The sequence below is a fragment of the Poecilia reticulata genome, linkage group LG2, assembly GCF_000633615.1.
Source record: "Poecilia reticulata strain Guanapo linkage group LG2, Guppy_female_1.0+MT, whole genome shotgun sequence".
NCBI classification, from domain to species: Eukaryota; Metazoa; Chordata; class Actinopteri; order Cyprinodontiformes; family Poeciliidae; genus Poecilia; species Poecilia reticulata.
The window spans coordinates 16,145,436-16,168,290 of NC_024332.1; the positions used below are offsets into that span (position 1 = coordinate 16,145,436).

Genomic DNA, 22,855 nt, shown 5'->3' on the forward strand with positions numbered 1-22,855 from the left:
CCTTCTTTTAAGCAAAGATTAAAAGATGACCAGAGACCTTAGACATGTTTGAAAAATGGCTTTATTGGTTTTGAGTCTGTTTGTGGGACTCAGTGTGAGTCGTCGCTTACGGGGAATAAAGCAGTCGGTAAACACAAAGTACAACCAAAAACTGTGGCTAACTTGCCCCGTGAAGTGTATTTGTGTGCGTGTGTGTATATATTTACACACATACTGCATGTTTAGTGATACATATTTGGTACTAAAATATAGGTGAATTTTGACTCAAACTTTATTTTGTAGTCCTCTGGACCAATTTACGTTATGTTTATATATTTCATAATAAAATAGACAGGATTCAAACTCAGATGGTATCCATCTAAGGAAAGAATGGCCTTCCAAAGCTAAATCTAGAAAGAAAAAAAAAAAGAGTGACTCAAAAGTAAATGTATTGGCCTGACACTTCTACCTCCCACCTGCTCCGGCCTGCTAGGACAAACATTTAGGCTGCCTAATTATCCATACAGATATAATTGGTCCACCTCCGTGTACAGTGACCCTTGTTTTTTGTTCTTTTTTGTGTGTGTGTGTGTGTGTGTGTGTGTGCGTGGGTGGGCAAGCACACGCGTGAATGCTTGTATGTGTGCAAATCAAGTTTTCACCTTGACAGCCCCAGCTTTAATTAAATTAAACCAAAGGTGTTAAAGCTGTTGATTGTCACTGTGAGCGGGTGAGGAGCACATAATACAATGCATATCAATGCAAACATGAGTGACTGCAGTCCCCTAGGTGTCAGCCAAATGAGTGTGAATATTCAGCTTTTTCCCCTTCACTTAACTCTCATTTCACTCTGATGACATTTTATTAGCCGTCCCTTGGCAGTGCCATTAAGCCTAGCAGTCTGCTAAAATATGGCATGTTTGTACTCTTCATTCCATGCAAATGCAAAGAGATGCAAATCGGATTAAGAACCACAACATTCCCATTTTCCTCAGGTTGCGATGTGGGTTTGCTGCATCAAAAATTTTTTGCTAACGAATAAATAAAAATAAAAACCAGTCAAATTTGATTACAGTTGTCACAGTGAATCCGAGCATGCATCCAAATCAAAAAGATAAGTTTCACAGGGAGAAAATTTAAGTACTGGAATGATGTAGTCAATGTCCAGAACTAAATCCGACTCAAAATCTTGTGGAGCCCACAAGAAATCCCCTCCCAGTTTGATAAGTAACTTTGGCGAGGTAGAGTTGCTGTATTTCTCCAAGTCAACACATGACGATGGACTACAAAACAAAGACGACTGTTTAATCATAAAGTGGCAAAACAAAGAATGAATTTAAGGATGTGAAAACGTGCATCTAGATGCGTATTTATAGATGTTTCTCTGATTGGCTAGTTATATTTTTTTCCCATTTGGACTGTATGTACAGGATAAATGTCTCATAAACTTTTAAATCAAAAAAGCATTTTTCTACTTTACTTTCTTTGCTATCTTACTGAGATGGAAACAGCAAGTTCAATGTTCCCTGTTGTTAAGGAAGGCTTATGTAGCTAATAATTTCACATATTGTGTAGTCAAGCATAAACACAAGACTGCTACTATTTAACTGAAGAAAGGATTTTTATCAAAAAAGATAAAACTCGCACGTTTTTTTAACCCCCTTTTTAGTAGTTATAGAAATATTTAAGCTGGAGCCTTTTCCACCCACAGCCTCCTCTACGTATTCACCCAGCTTCTGTTGTTTATGTCAAGGCAGAGTTAAACTCACTCACTTGTATGACCAATCCCTTCCTTGGACAACCTCTCCCTTCCTCTGCACTGGATATCGATTTAAATAAAAACAAGTTGCCAATCCAAATAAACACCATGTCAAGTAGCCATCCAAGCAGACAGAAATATCAGCCCAGCATGATACCACAGGGCAAAACACCACAGGGGCACCGATGCTCCTGGCCCCCCGGGGGGTCCGCAGAGGCCATCGAGGTGTATGCATGTGTGGACACGGGTGCACATACTCTTATGCTCAGCCATGCATGTATGAGTGACTAATCATGTGTGGTCTTGTGACCCTGTGCAGGACATTTATCTGGTCAATAAGTGCCGTCGTTGTTATTGTAGGCAATGTACTGTAAGATAAGCAGTTCTGAAAAGACTTGATTTGCTCATGTGGGGGGAACCAGCAGATCACCTTCTGCTGGTAACAGGACATGACATGACTCTGTGATGACCTTTCTGCAACTGTGACAGCCATGTGTTCGTACAAGATCAGCCAAATGTTTAAAGGAACGCATACAATTGCGATTAGCATTGCAAAAAAAGATTTTGTTTAACCGGAAAGTAAGATGCAACGGAGTACTAATTTGTAAACAACAATCGCACTGAGATTGCTGGTACGCTGTGGTTTGCAAAGGGGTTCATAACCATTGAACATATTTACATGTTCAAAGTAAAACCAGAACATTTGGTGTATTTCACTTTTATACGATAGGCCAACACAGAATAGAATATAACACCAAAGTGGTGAAAACACAATACAAGAACCTCAAAACAACTGCAAGTCTGTTGTGATAAGGTTTTACCCGCTTTGCACATTTAGAGACTGAACGTTTTGCCCATTCATTTTGCAAAAGAGCTTAAAATCGGTCTGCTTGGATGGAGGGCGTCTGCAAAGAACACTTTTGAAGTCTGATTCCCAGTTCTTATTTGGCTGGAAGGACAACTGAGATTTTAAATTTTATTATGCTCTTGCTTATGAATTTCAAACTTGTATTGTTGGCTTCACTTCAACTGAGCCACTCCAATGCATGAAGTTGCTTTGATCTAAAGCATTCTGTTGTTGTGTTTAGGGTTGTTGTCCCCCTGGAAGGTACATTTTCACCCCTCAAATCTGTTTRCAGCTTCTCTATTAGATGTTTCTCTGTTTTAGGCACTCCCTGTATTTTTCTCCCTCTAAGCCAGTGTTTCTCAATTCCGGTTCTCGTGCCCCCACCGCCCCCCATACCCTGCATGTTTTAGATGTTCCCCTTCTGCCACACACCTGGATTGAATCTGTGGGTGATTAACAGCCCTCTGCAGTTCTTGATGGTCATGCAATCATTTGAATCAGCTGTTCGGGAATAGAGGCACACCTAAAACATGCACAGCAGGGGGGCCTGAGGACTGGAATTGAGAAGCACTGCTCTAAGCTAATGTCAACTCTGACTAGCTTAAATTTTTGGTCTGAAGAAAAGCATCCCTAAAGTATAAAGCTGGCACCAAATGGTTTCACTGCGCTAATAGTGCGTTTACAGAGTTGTACCACACAGGGTTTTCTCCATTTCCAGTGCTTTGCATGTTGGCGAAAAAGTCCAATTTTACCCCATCTGACCTCATGTTTGCAGTGCTCCCTTGCTTTGTTGGCTTGTAAGGAACTTACAGAGAGGACTTATTAGAACTTTCTTTCAACAATGGTTTTCTTAAGAGGGATCATGTTCATGAATAAGAGAAACATGAAGCGGGAGATTGATAGGTGGATTGGTGCCGTGTCTGCAGTAATACAGGCACTGTACCATTCTGTCATGGTGAAGACAGAACTGAGTCAAATGACGAAGCTCTCAATCTATGTTCCTACCCTCATCTATTGTCATGAGCTTTGGATCATGACCAAAAGAAGGAGATTACAGATACAAGCAGCCAAAATGAGTTTAATCTGCAGGTTATCTGGGCAAGTTTCAGGAACACCATTAGTGTGACGGAAAATGCACTTCAGAATATCTTTACATGGGTCATAAAAAGAGGATCTATCCTTGAGGGTGCCCATTTCCATCTGATAGCAGTCAGTTCCTCTTCTTGTAACTTGAGTAAAGGTGATTTGGGGTCAGGACACAAGAGAGCCTCCCTTAGGAATCGTGTGGACCCACAACCCCCAGCTTGTACCTTGATGTGGTCTCCCCTGGCCACCATGAAGTGGAGAGGCCATATTTAATCGCTCGTACCCCACTGAGTGTGAGCACAGCAGCAACGCACTGTGGTCCTGGAAAAAAAAAAAGAAAAAAAAAGAAACGACAGGCAAAACTTGTGGTCTACCGGGCAAAGGGAAACGTGCGCTGGTTGGGGAGGGGTTTTCAGCGCCGAGACTCTCGTGGTGTTTTTAAGGTCATGCTAATTGCCATGAACTTACAGCGTGCTTTCAGTCCACTGCAGTTCTACTGAGGTGGAAGCAGGAAATGATAGGGGTGAAGGTACAGGTGTGAAACTTTAATTAAATACCACTGCAAAGGTTAATGCATAGAACGAAAGAAGTGCAACCACTGTTAAGTGGAAGACATTTAAACGTGGCCAAGAATATACCCCTCAATGTGGATAGAGAGGAGGAAGAACAGAAGAGAAAACGCTCTGTCTGGTTCATTTTCTGAAAAAAAAAAAAATAAATAAATAAATAAATAAAAAAGTTTAAAGGTATCTGGAGGAAAGTGATATTGTAATTGACTCAAACTGGACGATCTTCGTTCAGAAATAGAACTAAAATTAATCTATGAAAGGTTAGAATTTGGCATAAATAGCCTACTGAGCCAAAGAAAGGCTTTAATTGTCAAGGTCCTAAGATGTTAATATGCACATTTCATTATCTGTTAAGTGTAAACTAACAGATGATGCAGACCTTATTCATAATACATTCAATAATATGTAATGTCTCCTCTATATCCTGAAACTCTTGGTGAGTGTGTGTGTGTGGATGTGGGGGTGTGCGTGTGTGTGTGTGTGCGTAGGTGTGCGTGTGCGCGTGTGTGTGTAATGGAGGGGCTTGGGCGATCATGGGCATGAGTGTGACCCTTGATAATTAGTACCATCTGCTATATTAGAACACCTCTGGAGAGACAGGTGATGTTAATAAAGCAAGATGGACAATTTAGCTTGAAATTTCCTGCGAGACAGAAAGACAGAACTTTGCTGTGAAGAAGTTGAATGAGACATTATGTTATGTATGCAAGCCTAGAAAAAAATGCTGCGCACAGGATATTAATCTATTGTCATTATTAATCATTTAAAAATTTTTTTAAATATGCCTGGTTTGTGCCATTAATAAAAAGTATTCATGACCCTCAAACTTTTTTTCACTTTGTAGTGTTAAAATCACAAACACAAATAAATGTATATTTGCGATACATATTGTGAGGGTGAGGCAAGTTTATTTGTATTGTTCTATTCATACAAAGGGTAATTTAAAATGTTTTGTAGAAAGATTGACAAAAAGATAAGCAAATATTACATTAAAGACAGCCTTCTGTATTAAAATAATATTAAGTTCAAGCCTTTCATAAAAGGAAGGAGATGATCAGATTCATAAGACATGACTGGGTTAGACAACATGATAAGAATAAATAGATATAGCAGTCTGATATTTATGGGTATGTTACAAAAAAAAAATTTTCAGTACTGGTTTAAAGGTTCAGGAAATCTATATCTATACCTACCTATAGGTTATGGATTTTTAAAATTTGTTTTGCAAATGAATAGCCTGATCAGACCATGGCATTTATTTCCATTCAGCCACCAGCGCATTGCACAACCATCTTTCACCCCAATTACACTGCAGATCCTCCAGAGTACACTGAGATGCTCAATATTTGGGATGTTTTTGTAAAAAGAGACTCCATTTATTGTTTTAGTGAGCTTAAAGGCAATATATTTCACTGGAATTCATTTTGTAGTAGAGTAATGAGGACTGCACACAAATTTATGCCACTTGTAAATATATATAAATATATATTTGAAAACCATGCATCTCTCTCCTTTCATTTTGCAGTTATGAACTACTTCATGTTGTTGTATTGTGCACAATTTAAATAAAACATGAAAGTTTGCGCTTGTAACTCGAAAAATGTGAAAAAGTTGAAAATACTGAATGGGCATTTGCTTGCAAAACACTCACTCATAAATATGGCTTATTCTTTTGAGTTATCATTGGGGAGGAAGCTCTGGGACAAATTCAGCACAACAAAGATATCCAAAAAATAAATAAATAAAAAAAATAAATCAGCCCAAACCCACCAAGTCAAAAATATCTTCACTAGTTTGAAGAAAAGAGAGCGCCCTTTCATCTCACATCTCAAATTAGGCAAAGCACATATCTTATTTGTCTTGGTATGATATCATACCGCATGCATGAAAAGAGCATGTGCAAAAATTCCACTCAAAGTGCTGATGGTGGAATTGAATCTCAGCAGCACAGCGGCCATTGTGCGTGATGAACCGTGATGATCCCGTGCAGAGTTTCCGAGCTGCGGTTCTGGTTATTCTCACCCCGCCTGAACACACCACTCCACTCAAGGCACTAATTGGGTATTCATGTGGTGTTTTGTTTGTTTATCACTGTGTTACCCCTGCAAGTCTTGGTTCAACACGTCTCATTTTCGTAGCCGACATGAAAGCCAGAGACAGTGGAATTTTCTGCGCTGTATTTATGCCACGGAGCCTAATCTCAGTTAACACAAACTCGTCCCAGTCCTCTTTTGCTCTGAATTACCACCCGCAGTGGTTTTGTCCTCCCCCAACCATCACATCCCCCCCACCCATTTTTTTTTGGTTAAATAATTCATAATGCCTTCAAAACTCACACGTGATGCACTGCATCTTTGTGGATGTAGAGGAATAAGGTCGAAGACAGCACATCTGATTGCGAGTCTTAAGCAATGAGCAGCTGAGAGTGATGAACGTTTTTTTTTTGTCTTCATATTATGTTTTAAATTCATGTTCGCCCTATCATCGTCGACATTCTTTATGTTTTCTAAGAATCAAGCTCACTACAAAGATCTTAAGGACTATATAATACACCAAAGCGCACATTCCAAATTATCGACCTTTATTATTTTTTCTTTTTACCACACCCGCCGTCTTTGGCTGTTTTCAGGGTTTTGAGTTTCGGGGTATACGCCTAAGCCGCTGCCTGGCTGAGAACTGCATCTGGCCTCTTTCAGTCTCACAGCTTGCGTTTGCTTCCAAACTCCCTCACCTCCATCCTCCCCCCCCCTCTCCACTGCCTCTTACTTCTCCTCAGCTTCCATATTGTAAGAGCCAAACCCGGCATCCACTGCCGCCATTTTCCCGACCTAAAATTGTATGAAACACAAGAACTTTTATGTCACAAGTGCTGGGAAGTGAAATTTGTTATTTTTTTTACTGATGAATAACAGAACTGCACCAATTGTTCATAGGAACTGGTTRCAGTGGATTTTAGTTTGGGGACTCAGAGTAAAGTGGGCTGTAAACAAACGCCTTTCCAACTTTTCAGATCATTTGTAAAATAAGGATAGGGAAAATCTCTCAGGTGGCAACAGGTGAATGTTTAGTGAGCCTCTTCTTTTTTTAGCTTTATCTGATGTATGATGAGACATCCAACATCCTGAAGGGATTCATAGGGTTGAATAACATTTCTGAAATCGATTACAAGCCCTGGAGTTAGACCGTGTGGAGAAATCATCTGTTCTCCATGCTGAGTTCTTAATGTATGAGGTCAAAGAAGAGTCGGTGAGTTGAATTCATGAATTCCATGTATTAATATCAAAATACAGCTGGTCCATTTCACATGCCACCTTTAAGAGCAAGATAAAAGGGCATCCCAGAACAGTTTCCCACTCCCTTTGTTAGCCTCTCTCTAAGGTCCGCACCAAAGAAGGCGTTTCCYAACATGTCCTTTCCTCTAACTTCAGCTTAGCAACTAGCTAAAAGAGATAAAAGGAAAACACAGAATTGAGTTGTTATTCTCAACTACTGCCATATTGTTTTACCTTCCAAGCTACTTTAAAATGCCTTAATCTGTTGTAACGTAGATATTCCTGTTATATCCATAATTTTACAGCCCATCAATACATACAAGTAGTTCCTACCTAAAGATTTCCATAACATAACGTATATCTATAACATACGTCATGCACAAGAAAGAGGCTGTACAATTAGCTCACAACCCTCATGAACTAATTAGAGGTCTACAGTTTCTTCCACGAAAGCAAATTGTGATGAGTTGTTGTAGGCTCCAAGTGCAAGGAATCAACTTACAAAGAGGATCAACACATTAAGGAACATAAGCAAAGGCGAATAATGGGAATGATCCGAAGTGATCACAGGCAATCCAGAAGTGCAACGGAAGGAGCAGAGTGGAGAAAAACGCAGACATATGGGCTGAAATGCAGAGGGAGAGGTGGAAACGGAAAAGGAACCACAAGAACTAATCAGAGAACAGAAGAAAAAGCCAAGGGAGAGCGCAGGCAGAGGAGAAATGAGGAGATGGAAATCAGATCCCAACCATTATTTGGTTATCAAAAGGAAATCCAACCTGTCACCACATACTGTCAATGTTACTGTAGCTCTAGGTGCCTCCTCTTACAGTATTAGTGAAGCAGACATTAAACAAGAATAATTCCTTGTGTTTTAGTAGAGTTCAGCGACCCACACCATACTGTGGCAATAACATTTCTGTACAACATAATATTCTTGGTAGTTATGAATCAGATTACTTGTGATGCTAACTAATAGCAACAGAGAATATTTCAATCTGACTAACATTTTATAATTTTTCTGTTCTGATGTTTGTGTTGAATGGTCCTATACCCAGTAGAGAAAATATGAGTGAAATGCTACTCATAGCTGTTGAAGTCACATAATTCATTTATTTTTTACACTTAAATTATAAATAGTTTCTAGTAGATTACTTTGATTGGCTGCCAAAGGTATGTGTGAAGAAAACASAAGGTTTTATAGGAAAAGCACACATGGTGCCAGTGAGGAATAGCAGTAGGCTCAGTTTTGTCCACACAAAATTGGACAGGAAATGACCAAATCTGTAAATATACAATATGGTGTGGYGAGGGAAGCGACAGCAAATCTGGTCATTTTGGAATATATTTATTATGGTGTYTTTACATTTTAAGGACTCAATTGACACAGCTTAAGTGAGCTTAAGTGACTGCTGCCTCAACCTTACTCGATGACAAGTTACAAGTCCGTAATAAAAAGTCACATTTAACAACATACATTAGCACAAATAAAAATTCCTTACAAACATTTCTAAATTTGCGCCACAAAATCTRTAATTTTGATAGCAAAAAACCCACTAAAACAATCAAAATCTTGGAGGAGCAGSTGTCTATTGACATGTTAACCRTTTGGTTTTTTCAGTACATTCTGGCACAACYGGCCCTTTTAAGAACATTCAGATTTTTTAGATGACCCAAAATGAAAATGAGTTCGACACCCCTGTTCTAGTTGCTAACCAGCATTTCAAATCAACTTTAATTTTAAGTGACTTCTTTAATTGTTTCCTGYTTGAATTTATTAATTTAGTGTGAGTGTAGGCACTCRTGAWCCAAACTGAGCAGAAAGACCATGCTGATATTTAACATAATCTTCAGAGAGGAGGAAKACTTTAATCTGACAYATGCCATAAAAGATGGCAACAAAAAAAAGGGGGGGGAGGAAATCTTGTCGTTGATGAGTGTGAAAGCAATTCTCCTTACTAAATGTGAAAAGAACTAGGGGAGCCTTTTAATGGTTACACGCTCATCCTCTCTCCACACTAATCTCAACTGCAGCTTCCTCCCAATTAGCACAGCCTGCGCTGGCTCTCGTCATTTCCTCTCTTTATTGATGAATCGACTTCCCCAAGAAACTCKCCGTCTTTCCTATAGAGCCACAAAAACATCAGTTCTACATAATTCTACAGCACCAGAATGCATCTTCCGGACATTTTAGCTGACCGGCTCCATTTATGAAAGTAGATTATACATGCAGATTGAAGAAGCAACATTCAGATGCTGCTCTAGCTCTGGCACCCTGGGTAGAATGGCATAATTAAATGAATTGACTAAAAKAATGAATATCCCAACACAGTGTCAGGTCAGTATGCTGCCAAATTAAAGCCAAGGGCCAAAGGGGAGTAAACATTCATTTATCTGAAGTAGGAAARCAGAAGAAYGTTTCATTGTTGATGCAAAGTTTATTCATTGATGTACTGGTAGTACAGAGGGATTTATTTATGTGTAGAGGGGTGATAGAAYAATATCAGTAAAGTCAAAAGTTCCCTTAGCGTAGCTGTGGTTGTTGGCCAATATTCTGGGAGGGGTCGTGAGTTCACCTCCACACTACAGTGGACCACCACCTACAAATTCACCGTTCAGTATTCACAGATGTAGCTGTGGTCCCTAATTAATGTGAATACCAACAGTCCACTGTACTTTTAAAGGCCATCATTCTACCAGCAGAAAGTATCAAACATTGTAGAGAGAGAATTGTCAAAGTAGCAGATGTCCCAACTAATTCACCCGAAAGTTAGACTGCRCATTGTTCAAAGGGACGGATGTGGAAATCGTTTTAAATCATACTCAACGGCGGCTTAAATAATATCTTCACAGACTTGTCAATATCTTCATGAATAAAATTTTAAAAAAATCTTATTTTGTCATATTAATTTGTGGATTACGAGGAAAAATCTGAAATATGTTTGGAACAGAGTTCGCCCGCTGCTCTCAACATCTTCATTTAGGAAAAATCCAAATTAGTTTGTCTCRTATTAAAAGGCTAATAACTTCGGTGCCGTCTCATGAATGCTTAAACCACCGTTGTTTTGGCAGTGGCTGATTATTAACATCAAAGCCTATTTGCCTACACAAGAAGTGGAGGTTAATGGTGACGTATCATCAATAATCTTCCTGTATGAAACACAGACTGACGACGRAACATTTGCAGTCAGAATAAGTTACAGATATAAATGTAGAGCGGTTTAAAATKAATAAAAAACTATGACAGKWTTTTGAAAAGCCTTGGACTCAGCGTTAGCTTCAGCTGCTAAGACCAAATAATCTCTTAGTTGGTCTTTTACACAAAAACTAATCTCTTGCCTTATTTAAAGAAGGCAAGAGAGTTTTTTGCTAGAAGATATTAAACGCATATCATCTAGTAGACTTGTTTAAATTTAGCCCTAAAAACACATTTAAAATGTAAGTTTTTTAAACAAATRTGTTCTGTCCAAATGTAGCCCAACAGAAGGAAAGTCAAAATGGTGACCCAGTCTGATAAATCACATCAAGACATTAATAAATACCTTTGTGTTTTKTCACCTTTCTGTTTCGAGCCACGATTTCCCATTACTGAGACAGGAGACGAGGTCGTCTTTTCAACAAATACTTTCAGAAACATACTTTACAAATGAGAATGGATAGAAAATCTTTAAGCAGAAATGAAGAGACCCACACCAGCATTCGTATGTGAAGACRTGTAGATATAAAAGACACACTGTTCATCAATATAAAGGAATCTAAAGCCAAAAAAAAAAAGAAAGAAATCTAAAGAAATGCAAAGTAATGGAGCGCTTATAACCAACACCAACAATAACCCTCCAGGAAATCTGCTWCAATGCTCCACATGGTGTCATTCTCAGCATTTTTCACAGCTTCTTATTTATCTCAACGTAAAGATGTAAAACGGATGTAGCCAATTTTCTGTTTTCTCACTGCATTTTCATGCATATGGCCGGCCACACACAACCAAACATGAGCAAGTCAGATCTGCAGCGAAGATGACACCCTRCATACCTTCCTCACAGCTGTGTGTGAACAGAAATAAACACACAAGAGGAGCATATGATGCTGGAACGCGAGGCTAATTAAGTGACAGACAACAGCTTGCAGGAAGGCGTTTCCAGTGAAACCTATCACCGGTTCCATCAGAACAACAGCCACACACTGTACTGTACAGTATGCAGGCTGTGTGAGCCACTTGTTGTCAACCTGTCTTTCTGTCAGGGGAAGCTGCATCGACAACATGCGTCAACTCCTGGCTTTAATTTCATATTATCTTCAYTACACTACCACTGCAGACAAGGCTGGCCCATATCTGATTATTTTTTGCCTAAATGTGGTTTTTCAAAACAGTCTGAACAGCAGACTTTTTTTTTTTTTTTAACCCGGGCTACTTTCGTATGTGGTTCTTAACCTGACACATATCTAATGCTTTTAAAACCAACATCAGCTGAACAGTCATGTTTAAATTGTAACAGACTTCACAATCGTCCATAATTACAGACCGATAGTAAGATGTAAATTTTGTCAGCTCCAATTGCATGACTTCAAAATTGGTGCACAGACTACTATGTGTGGCACATCATCTTAAAAGCACAGACAGCAAAGCTTCTCTTAAAGACTGCTCGTGAAATTTGATGGCGACTGCATTCCAAAGATTCAAATTGTCAGCCGAGAACTGCAGCCTAAGTGCAACTTGGATTTGCAAACTTTGCATTGATGTTTCAGAAATCCATTTTGTTATCTTTAAGATTGACTTTTTTGAGCTTCACATCATGTTATAATGTCAACCCCTCATCAAAAACAAAGCTGGAGTGTCGCCTTGATTCTTTCATGCGGGTTTGAGAAATCGTTGCTAAAGGCTTACCAGAGGTGTGATGTTGTGACRACGTCTTGAAGGAGGAGCTTCAGAAAGAGCAGGAGTTTTTAAACAGGCAGAACCCCAAGTTCAAGTCGTTAAATCATGAAGTAAGAATTTATTTTAAGTCATATTTGATATATATATTTGGCATTTTTTGTTACAAACGAAGGCAACATATTTACATGATTGTGCTATGAAATGGCTCTATGTGCCAATTCATAGCCACAATCTTAAAAATGAATCAGTATTTTCTGCAAAAGTGTGTTGTGATTATTTAACACTATAGTTGGTCTCAACATTCATATTCCTTGACAACCACAAACACATCACAACATTTTGGCCAATGGTTTGTTAGATGTCCATCATTTTGTCACTTAATCAGCTYGTCTCATTAAATACCTGGTTTACAACCTGTGTTGTAGACAGGTGCTAGTACGAGCAGACAAAAACGCATCGCAAACCAGCTGCCCAATTCCTTTTCTTGAAATCTAAAGAGCAATTCAATCTAATTAATTCACTTCATTAAATCAAATCTGGTCAAATCAATATAAGAGAGTTTGCCTGAAAACTGTGGTTAGATTGCGAATGATTCTTGCAGCACTAACACCAAGCTAACTGCTTGAAATGACCCCAATATTTCATATTCTTTTGGGGTGTGTTTGTTAGGGTCCCATTGTGGGCACGCAGAGTCTGAAAGGCAGCGGTTCACAAAGCACTCTCTAAATTAAACAAATTTGCCATTATGGACTCTGGTGGCAAACCTCTGCATTATGATACAAACACAGTAGTGAAAGACCAGCATCTGCACCCACAGATTCAGTTCCTGGGCACTTACATGTTTTTGCCAGAGATTCAGGGAGCATCTGCATAAGAAGCGCCCCCACTCTTTTGTTAAGTGCCACTTAAAGAGCACTTCTGGATTACAATGTGTTGTTTAGTCCTGAAATTCGACTTGATCCTGCAGTTCAGCAGAAAGGTGAAGAAACTTGCTTTTGCACATCTCCATCCTCGACTTGTGAACCCCCATACTGCAAGTGTCCCATTAACAGTTCCTCTTGGAGAACGAGCAAAGGAGACGGGCGAGATTGCCTCACAAAAGGCCCTTCTTTGTGTTTCGATGTATGACACAACTGTCGGCCAAGCTAGGAGGAAGCAAGGCAATCAAAATAATCAAGCATTCACATGAAATTAGGGAAGGGGTAGAAAAAGCTTTGCCGAACAAAAAAAAAAAAAAAAAGCGAGAGAGAAAAGAAAAATGCTGGATTTCCAACGCAATCAAAACTAGAAATTCAATCAGACAACATGTGAAAAATAAACAATTTTATGCATGCACAGCCCGGACCAGAAGATTGTTGTTTATAACGTTAAAAATGAAGAGGGTTGGAGCGGCTCCATTGTGTAGTGGGCATGCCTCTTATTGGTGAACAGAGCCTCTGCATGTCAAGCAGAGGTGGGGCACTCTCCCGAGAGTCCACTATCACAGCAGGTTAACCTGGCACTGCTTTTCTAAGGACTGATTGCCCGGACCCCTGTAGCGCGAGGTAAACCGACAATTTTCCATCAGCAGGGAACGTGGCTTTATTAGTAAAAGTAGGGGGGGATGGTTGGAGGTAACGGAGAAAAGTGAAATCAAGTTTACATAGAAGCTTTAAATGTAATAGGTATGCAAAAAAAAAAAAAAGAAATTTAAAAGTTTACCAAAATTTATTTATACGGTTAGCACACAGATAAATGCATCCATTAAAACAATAAGTGTAGGGGGGGGGGGACCACATCTAAACATACTTGAGCACGGACCTTGTGAGGTTTTCTGGAGATGTTCTGCAAATATCTCTTTCAAAGCAGTCAGAGGGCTGTTAAAAACAAGCCTGTTTCTAAAGATGTTGGTTAGTGTCGAGCAAGATTTCATCTTTCAACAACTTTCTGACAGGTGAGAAAACATTACCTGACTGAAAAGAAAAAAAAAAACAACCTGCAGCCTGTGTATCAGAGATGAGACAGCTTCGGCAAGGCGAATCAATAGCATCCCCAGGCTGCAAGTGAATTTAGAAGAGTCCTTTCCTCCAAAGACATTGCTTTTTTTTTTAAGCTAAACGTGGTTAAATCTACAAACAAACCCAGGTGAGGGAAAGAGTCACAACTTAGAGGGCAAACAAGCAGAGCCTTATGGTTTTCAAGGTCTCCATTTGTTTTTCCGTGTTCTACTGTCAGGTGCAAAAAGGGGCGAGAGCGGCGGAGAGAATGGCGAGCCGCAGTGGGTTAAAAGGCCACGACTGGGATTATAGCGCAAGTAGGGACCCCATACTGTGGCTTGACATGCCTAGCAGCTTACAGTGCATTTTTCTCTGACAATGCAGGGTCATACACTGTCAGAAAGCATGAAATGTTTTCACACGCATGTTGAAAGACACGTGAAATGTTGAAGAGTCCCCACTTTCGAAGGTTATCTGCCAGGGTATTGCYATTTATTTWTTTTTTTTAAATAACGAAATCTTTCTGCAAAGTCAACATTGAATYGCAAGGAAAACACATTTGCATGCCCGTAATGTTTGACCTCGAAGGACAATGTGACATGGTCGCATTTTATTTGTAGGAGGTTTATTGTTCAGAGTGGGTCTTACTTTTGCTTGATGTACTATTTGCAAAAGTATTCAWACTTCACTATGTTAYRGTCCCAAACTTCAATGCATTTCATTGGGATTTTGTGCGACAGACCAAAACTAATATGTTTATGAAGGGTACAGAAGCTTCTAATGCTTTCTAGATCTTGTTTTTGTGAAATTAAAATGTTGAAAWGTGTGGCATGTGTTTGTTTTTAGTCCRTTGGAGGCAATACTTTAAAGAACCTGCTTCTAATATAGTTAGCAGTGCATACATTGTAGTATATCTCCACCATATTACCCTCAACATGATGCTGCCACCACCAGTGTAGATGGTGTGGTGAGGGATCGTTTCCCTGCATGACTCCTAACTTGATTTTACCTAAAGCATCCAAAGTAAAAGGTGGCTTGATAAACTTTTCAGATCTTGGATTGCTTTAAAAAAATWAAAAAATTGGACAATTTTATCATTTTATCTTTCCGCTTAATGTATTAGTTTGCTTTAGTCTATTCCATAAGTTCCCAGTAAAATACAAGGAAGTTTGTGATTCGCCAAATGATAAAATGTGTGAGTTAACAGGCATTTCTTGAAACAAAATGACATATTCTGAACAACTATCCTTCAAGAAAACCTATTTTTACTCAAATTGCTCAGGCCAGTCTTGCATGGTAGTCACCGATCAGCATGTGGGCCGGCTAATCCTGCCCTCYGTGAGCTCATCTATCTGTCCATTCCGTTCTGAGACATGTGCTAACATGCCGTAATAATCATAAATCTTCCCCTTGGCCCGGGCCACCGCATCCTCCTGATTAGGACCCAAGTCCCAGAGGTATCCGAGTTAAAGCTCATGTTATTCCACCCTGAGCATCACTCTCCCAGTCTCGCAGCCTTTCCATTAAACATGCCATAAAATGAGGAGGGAGACATGAGCAGAGTCAGAGCGCAGGGAGGGGAAGATGAGCTGTTATGCTCGGGGAAGCGTTCTCTGCATCTGACAAAAATGCGAATTCTTCCCAGTGTGTCATCTGCATGGCTCCCTGATGCAGTAAAGGATTGTCTTTTATCAACAGCCAGCGATGACACTTTCCAAATATTTAATGCATGGGGGAATTTCTTGCTCAATCTGAATGTGTTTAAACTGAAAACTGTTTTTCCTTCAAAAAAAAAAAAAAGAAGCAAGAAACGACCCCCCTTCAGTTTTTTCAGCAGCCATGAAAATATCATGTCATGAATACCGCTCTTTTTTATGTTATTCCGCATCCTCCYGCTATGCTGTAAGCGACTGTCAATGGAGGGTCCGATTCCTACCCAAGTGTTGGTAGGAATCGGGCTCCTGCATGGCCCCACTGCCCTGTTGATGGGATGTGGGGGTCCATAGCTACGGTTCTCCCAGCCCTGGAGACCTGCAGTGGGAAGTAAACTTAGCCCACTCTCCAAAAGCAGGGCACTGCACACCCATCAACACCTCCTTCACAGGTTTGCAGCAGGAAAACAGGAGACAGGAGGAACTGTCAGTCTRCATCGCTGTGTTGGGGCGGGGGGAAAAAAAAAAAGAGCCGCGTGTGACGATTTTTTTTTTTTTGGAGTCATGTTTATATTCATGCCTCGCATGACAAATGTGGATCTTTTGGCAATATATGCATAAATGTGTCACAAAGATGAATGAAAGCACAATGACAAACAAGTGGTACCTTGACACTTTTTGTCACTTAAGCACTGGCATGTAGATACCGTGCACTCCATCTGTCAGCAAAACGCCTCTAGTTACTGGATGTTTGTAGAAATAAATGATTACTGAGCTCTTGCAACCTTCAAAAAAGTAATTGAAATCGCAAATGAAAAATGTGAGACTGATTTCAAAAAGCATTGTAACAAAGCGAATGTTCTGCAAATGCTTTGAAGGGCGAGGTATCCGATTAAAAAAAAGCATTTATACAATTTTTAAATTATTTTCACATTAAACGCTTTTATGCATCTCTTCTAAGTTATAACGTGTCTTTTTTTAAACAGTTCTAAGTTAACATTAAACTATAGCCGAAGGTGTCTGTCCTTTCAATCAACATTCATTTTCTTAGACTGACCTCCTATGTAAAATTGTGTTCAAAAGAATATTTTTGCCCTCACAAAATCTACACACATTCATTCAATAATAGACAGCTTTAGCTTATGAAATTATTAAGAAGCAATACGTTTTTCTCAAACCTTCTTTTAAGCTCTAGAGTATGTAAGTGAACATTCTGTGTGTGTGTGTGTGAGTGGTTGAAGTGTTTGTTACCTTGTGGGTGCATCGTTTGTGGCAGCCATCTTGGGTCCCTGCTAAAGAGGAAGGCCCGCATCAAACCCAGCTCTGTTATARGAAGTGCAGTGATAAGAGCTGGAATTTGATTGGTTGAARCTTAAAGTAATTAAACAAATAAAATGACTTGTAAATTGTGCATTTTCTTACATAAAATGTTTGCCTGATATTTTATTATTGATAAATAATTGCTAGTGTTTATTTTGTGTGAAAGTTAACTTTGTTTCCCTTTTCCCTCCCCCCTCCCCACAACCCCAAACTCTGGACTGCTGAGGTGATTGGTCAATTTAAAAAGGAAAGGCGGGGCGTAACCAATGACTGCTTGATGTGGCAGGGAGACTGATAGGCCGCCATTTTGAAATCTACTATAATCCCCGACAATTATTAAACCAGCTTTGTTTGCCTCTCAGTGTAACAGAAGTTTATTTTTCATTATCTACTATAACATTTGTTTATGGTTTAAAAAAAACAAACATATTTAGTTAGTTGTTGGTGTTTTCAAATAATGAATGTATGTGAAAAAAAAAGTTTTCTCGAATGCACTTTTATAAATACAAAGAAAACTGATTTAAAGAATGAAATAAAGAAAATAAAGAAAATGAACAAAATGACAAATATGCCTTGCATGCACATGTTGCATGAAAATAACTTTTTTTTAATCATCCTTATTTTCAAAAATGCTGCTCAGCTTTATGTCGTTTCCAGCCACTGAGGAAGAGCTAAAGAGCCACATGCGGCTCTGGCACAGCAGGTTGTGGAACCCTGGCCTAAACTATGCAAAAAATAAATAAATAAATAAAAAATGGGGCTGAAAAGATGTTCGGGCTGATTAAATTGGCCAAACCAGTCTGCTTATGGACTAGTTGAACAGGATGTTGAAACTGAAAAAGTCACATTTCTGATATATTTTTCTGGGCTACATAAAAATAAAGACTGGCAAACTGGAAATACACATGAAAATGGGTGTCWATGCACATCCATTGTTTGTAGCAGGTTTTGACCAAAGACTAGCAGCTCTCATTACTGTAGAGTTTTTGCTGCTGTGGTATTGGTTGGATCTTATTGGTGCCGTCTTTTTGAAATGAACAGTTTTCATTGATAGCTTCTGTGACACGTGAACCTTCATACTGCTACTGGAGAAAGATTTTCCTCTCCTCATTTTTCTCTAACTGAGACATTGTCCATACGTACAGAAAGGTAACTTCGTGTTTTGATTTGTACAACCGAATCTATTGAAATAGCTTTGGTCTAACCAAGGAGATGTTGGGATTTCTGAATGCTGTTCAAATGCCTTCGATTCTTTCTAGCAGAGGCGTTGATGAACGGTGGAAATGTCCAAATTGAATTTAGTCTGACGGTCTCACATATCCCAACCATTTGACACTTGTTCTTGACTTAACTCTTAAGACGGGATGACGTAATGGACGTTATGAAAATCTAAAACTCACTCACTATAGTTGAGAAGAGACACTCCGTAGATGTTAAACTATCAGACCGTACGAGGGCACCGCTTTTCCATTTTTGTGGCCTGATGCTTAACTTGGGGAAGAAAAAGAAAAAAAACTTGCTGGCCTTAAATTCAAAGTGAGTAAAATTGTGCAATAAATAAGTATTATGTGTCACTGTTGTATTTTTCTGCTCAGTGAAGCATGCTGCTTTCCTTTGAATCTGAAGGTGGACAGCTCATTCTGTTGGCAGCGTCATATGRAGGAGGAGTAACAACGCGACTCATGCAGCTGAAGAAAGAATAAACGCTAATAAATACATGATTAACTGCATTTCTTGAGTCTTTTTTCAAAACAAAGCTTTGAAAAGTATATTCATTTTGCTCAGCCACTTGTATTCCACAATAAAATCCTAAACACAACCAATAGCCTTGCCTTCAGAGGTAAATAAGCGTCCTGGAATGTGAAGCTTGGCAAAGTATGAAGGTCACTTTTATTACTATTATTGTTAGTATGAGAATGAATTACTCACAAGTGGGCTGTTCTTACACATTAAATGACTTCTGAAAGGAAGTGTTTGTTTATGCTGTATTTTATTTTGGGTTACCAGCTAGGTTTAGGAGCTTATGATTTTTTTTTTTGGGGGGGGGGCCCGTAACATAACAATCCAAAAATAAAAACATTGACATTTGTGCTTTTCATGTGGTAAAATATTAAAAAAGTTTAAGGAGTCTAGATACTTTTCTTTTAGCTTCCAGGCACCGTGTGATCAAAGCTTGAATAAATGAAGACAAATCAGCTCCAAACTGCCAAGCTACACCTGCGCACTTGTGAAACATGGAGAATAAGCCCAGAATAATCTGTTTCACGGCCAAGCGTATCGGCTCCATCAACGAGAAATATACAGAAACACYCGGAATCCAACAAGACTCGAGCAGGCTGGACATTGACATGTCAGGTGCTAACTGACTGCCTGTCAATACACTCAGTGAGCAGAAAAGTCTCGCACTGTCAGGGGACTGTGAGATACAGGCGAGAGAGAAAAAGAAGGAGGTGAAAGTCAATCAAATTAGCTCCTTCCAGCTCACTAAACTCAGGAACTGGAGGTAAGCAAGTCTGGCCTCTTCTGAGAGATCTGACAGGGTCTATGGGGTGCAATCTGAGTGGCGCCCTGTTGAGAAAGGCTAACACTGATAAACCTGCAAGAAACCGCAGCAGAGCTCTTCAAATATAATAAAGGAGGGCATTCCAGGATAAGTCAGGATACACAACAGTTCACCTAAAATTGCCGTTGCGACCAAGTGGACTTTTATTTCGACGGAAATGTTCTAATCAAGTCTGCTGATTTACATGTGACAAAGCCTTCACCAACTTTTTTTTTTTTTTTTCTCTCGTCTGGTGACCTAACCCTAACGGCCTAGAGGGGGGGGGACCGCGGTTAAGATCAGAGCGATAATGACTTACTGAATATTGTCTGCATCATGGGGCCTGCAGCCGGTTTGATCCCTGTCCCGTTTCATTTCCGTCTCACTAGGCAAAAAACCTGCGGAAGTCAGACAGCCTTTTACCACCGATGCGCTTTAAGACGTCGAACGTTCAACACAGTCACGTCACGGCGCACGAGAAATGAAATAATCTCCCAAGTGAAGCTGGAAGCTGTGTCTTCATTTGGATTAATCTCGTGTCAGGAGTCGTTTGGTGTGATTTGAAGACGGGTAGGGGAGAGAAGGGTGGAGTGAAATCAATAAACGAAATCAGAAAACGAGAAAACACATGCGAGGGGATCGGAGGTTGGGAGGCCAGAGTGTGTCTGTTTGTGTGAGTGCATGGTAGAACTAGTAGGGGGGCATATTCAACTCATTCTTGTGTCACGTCGTATAAATCTATTTAAATATCAGCGGGGACTTTTGTTGTCTTACCGCTCCAGAGTTGAACGTGAGTGACAGCGGAGGGGCGCAGGAACACCTTGGCTCTCAAGTACGAATTGTTTTGTCATACAAACAACAGTCCCCTGTGAAACTTTTTTTTTTTTTTTTTTTTAAATCTGTCACAATAGATGTTCAAATAGAGAGATCAACTAGACGAGTTGATCTGCCGTGACTTAAAGATTAGATTTTTATGTCGGGATAAGATTTTTAACCAGTGCCCTTTGAGTTTGCTGTCACTGCGAGAGAAAACAAATCAAGTGCCGCGCGTGTAATTTGGGGAGTTTAGGGGCTATCAGTGCTGTCTTTACTAATAAAAAAAACACAAAGCATTGAATCTCATCTGATCAGACTTTTACATGAGACAAGATGAGCCCATTTGGAGTCACGTCAGGCTCTTTTTGCTCACACGGTCTACATTCTCTGTTCTTAGTGCGTCRTTTCAAAAACAAACACGGTGTTCTTGTCTCACAAAGTTGAACGTGTAATTCGTTGTTTAGCATTCAGGGATTGTTCAGTCCGTTTTAGAAACTCTTGACACTCGAGAGAGACTCACAAATTCCGACTTTCTCTTATATTGTTTTTATCAGACAGCTCAGGACTTTTGAAGCGAGGTTCCGTCAGACAGATACAAGCAGTCAATATCTTACCTGCAACTTTCTAAGCATCTTCAGTTTTGCATAAATCAACAAGATATAACAAGAAAACAAGGTAGTGCAAAAAAAAAAAAAAGAAAATCAATAAAATGTGGTTCTTTTAAAAGTTCCTATTCTTTTTGGCTTTTTGTATTAATCTCCTGTCAGGAGTTGCTTGGTGTGATTTGAAGAGGGGGGTGAGGGGTGCTACTTTCTTTTTTTAAAGTAGCACCAAGATTTTATTTTTTATTTTTTATTTTTTTGCTTSACGTTGCTTTTTTAAATATTTTATTTATATTAAATATATATGCGAAAAAGTTTTAAAGTAGTGGTAAAATCTGAAACTTTTTTAAATACTTGAAGTGCCGGTTCACTAAATGAGAAGGGGTGGGGGGCGAGCCTGGATGGGGTCCAAGGGTTAATGTCAACCCCACATGGTGGTGGGCTGTATAAGACTGACTGGGCACATCTGTGCCATGTTCTGTTCTGAGTACGAGTTTCATATGGGAAGCTCATCGTTGGCGCACAGCCTCCACTCTTCATTTCCCTTGCAAAAATATAGGTCTCTCTGCCAGTAATTGTTCAATGCAAATGGACAAACAGAAAGTGTTTGCAGGACCACTGTGGGGTATTTGACACTGGAATTGTTTTAAGATGGTAAAAGTCCTCTTTGGTCTTGATTCCCGACATGCTACCTGTTAGCTTCAGTCTCTGAGACGATCTAGTCTGGATATAAACTCATGGAAAACACAGAATTATCAACATCAAGTAAGTTATTAGCCCTTTTTAACAGAACCTCTCATGCAGTTTTGTCGAACTACCCCTTTAATCAAAAGCTTACTGTGGACTTTCCTTGAATTTTGCTGAAAGAAAACAACGAGACCCGTAAAGTGCCACGAGTGTTTTTGTTCCGTTACACGGCATTCTCGTAAAAAAAAAAAAAAAAGAAAAAACAGCAAGCACACACACCACCTAGTCACCTCTTTGCAGAGTTGCCCCCAGGGGGGCCCAGGCCTGGCCTGTGTGAACATCAAAGGAGTCAAGGTAAAACGGCATGTTTACAGGTGGGAGGAAATTGGAAGTTTCCTTACACTTGCTTGCTTTGAATAGCAGAGGAAGTCTTTAGTATGTCTATGGAGATCAAGGTGCTACGCTTTAAAAAAAAAAAAAAGTAATCTCTGCATATCTTGTCACGTTTCTCTCTTTTTCACGTGTGCAAAAAAGCACATAAGCTGTGAATGCATGGGCAGAAAATCAGCAACATTATTCGGTGTGTGTCTCCTGGTTTCTTTGTGTTCTGCGTGCGGATAATTGCACTTTGATGGTACACCTGCTCCTGTTTTGAAGCGCCTTGGCTGAGAAAAAAAAAAAAAAAAAAAAAAAAAAAAAGGAGGTACCTGGAAATGTCTCCTCCTAGCAGCACATTACCTACTGAGGTGAATAAACAGAACTGGCAAGTTGCTGTATGGGAGCCATATTGAGAACCTTGCTGCAAAAAGCACCAGCAGGGAAGGATGCTGAGTTTTTGAGGGATTAGTGAAATTCTAACACCCCCCCCCCCC

General features: G+C 39.6%; 1 long non-coding RNA gene across 3 annotated transcripts in view; it reads right to left on the reverse strand.

Moving 5' to 3' along the window:
• LOC103479141 (uncharacterized) overlaps positions 1-22,855 on the reverse strand; it is a 55,325-nt gene that overhangs the window by 18,489 nt on the left and 13,981 nt on the right. The window contains exons 1-2 of one of the 3 annotated variants that reach the window (XR_535903.2): positions 20,198-20,295; positions 17,268-17,308 (exon numbers count right to left, since the gene is read on the reverse strand). The exons of 1 other annotated variant lie outside the window; for it this stretch is intronic. This is a non-coding gene — a long non-coding RNA (uncharacterized LOC103479141). Of the gene's footprint in view, positions 1-17,267; positions 17,340-20,197; positions 20,296-22,855 lie in introns of those variants that run through there. One more of the 3 variants, XR_535904.2, reaches the window with a different exon arrangement.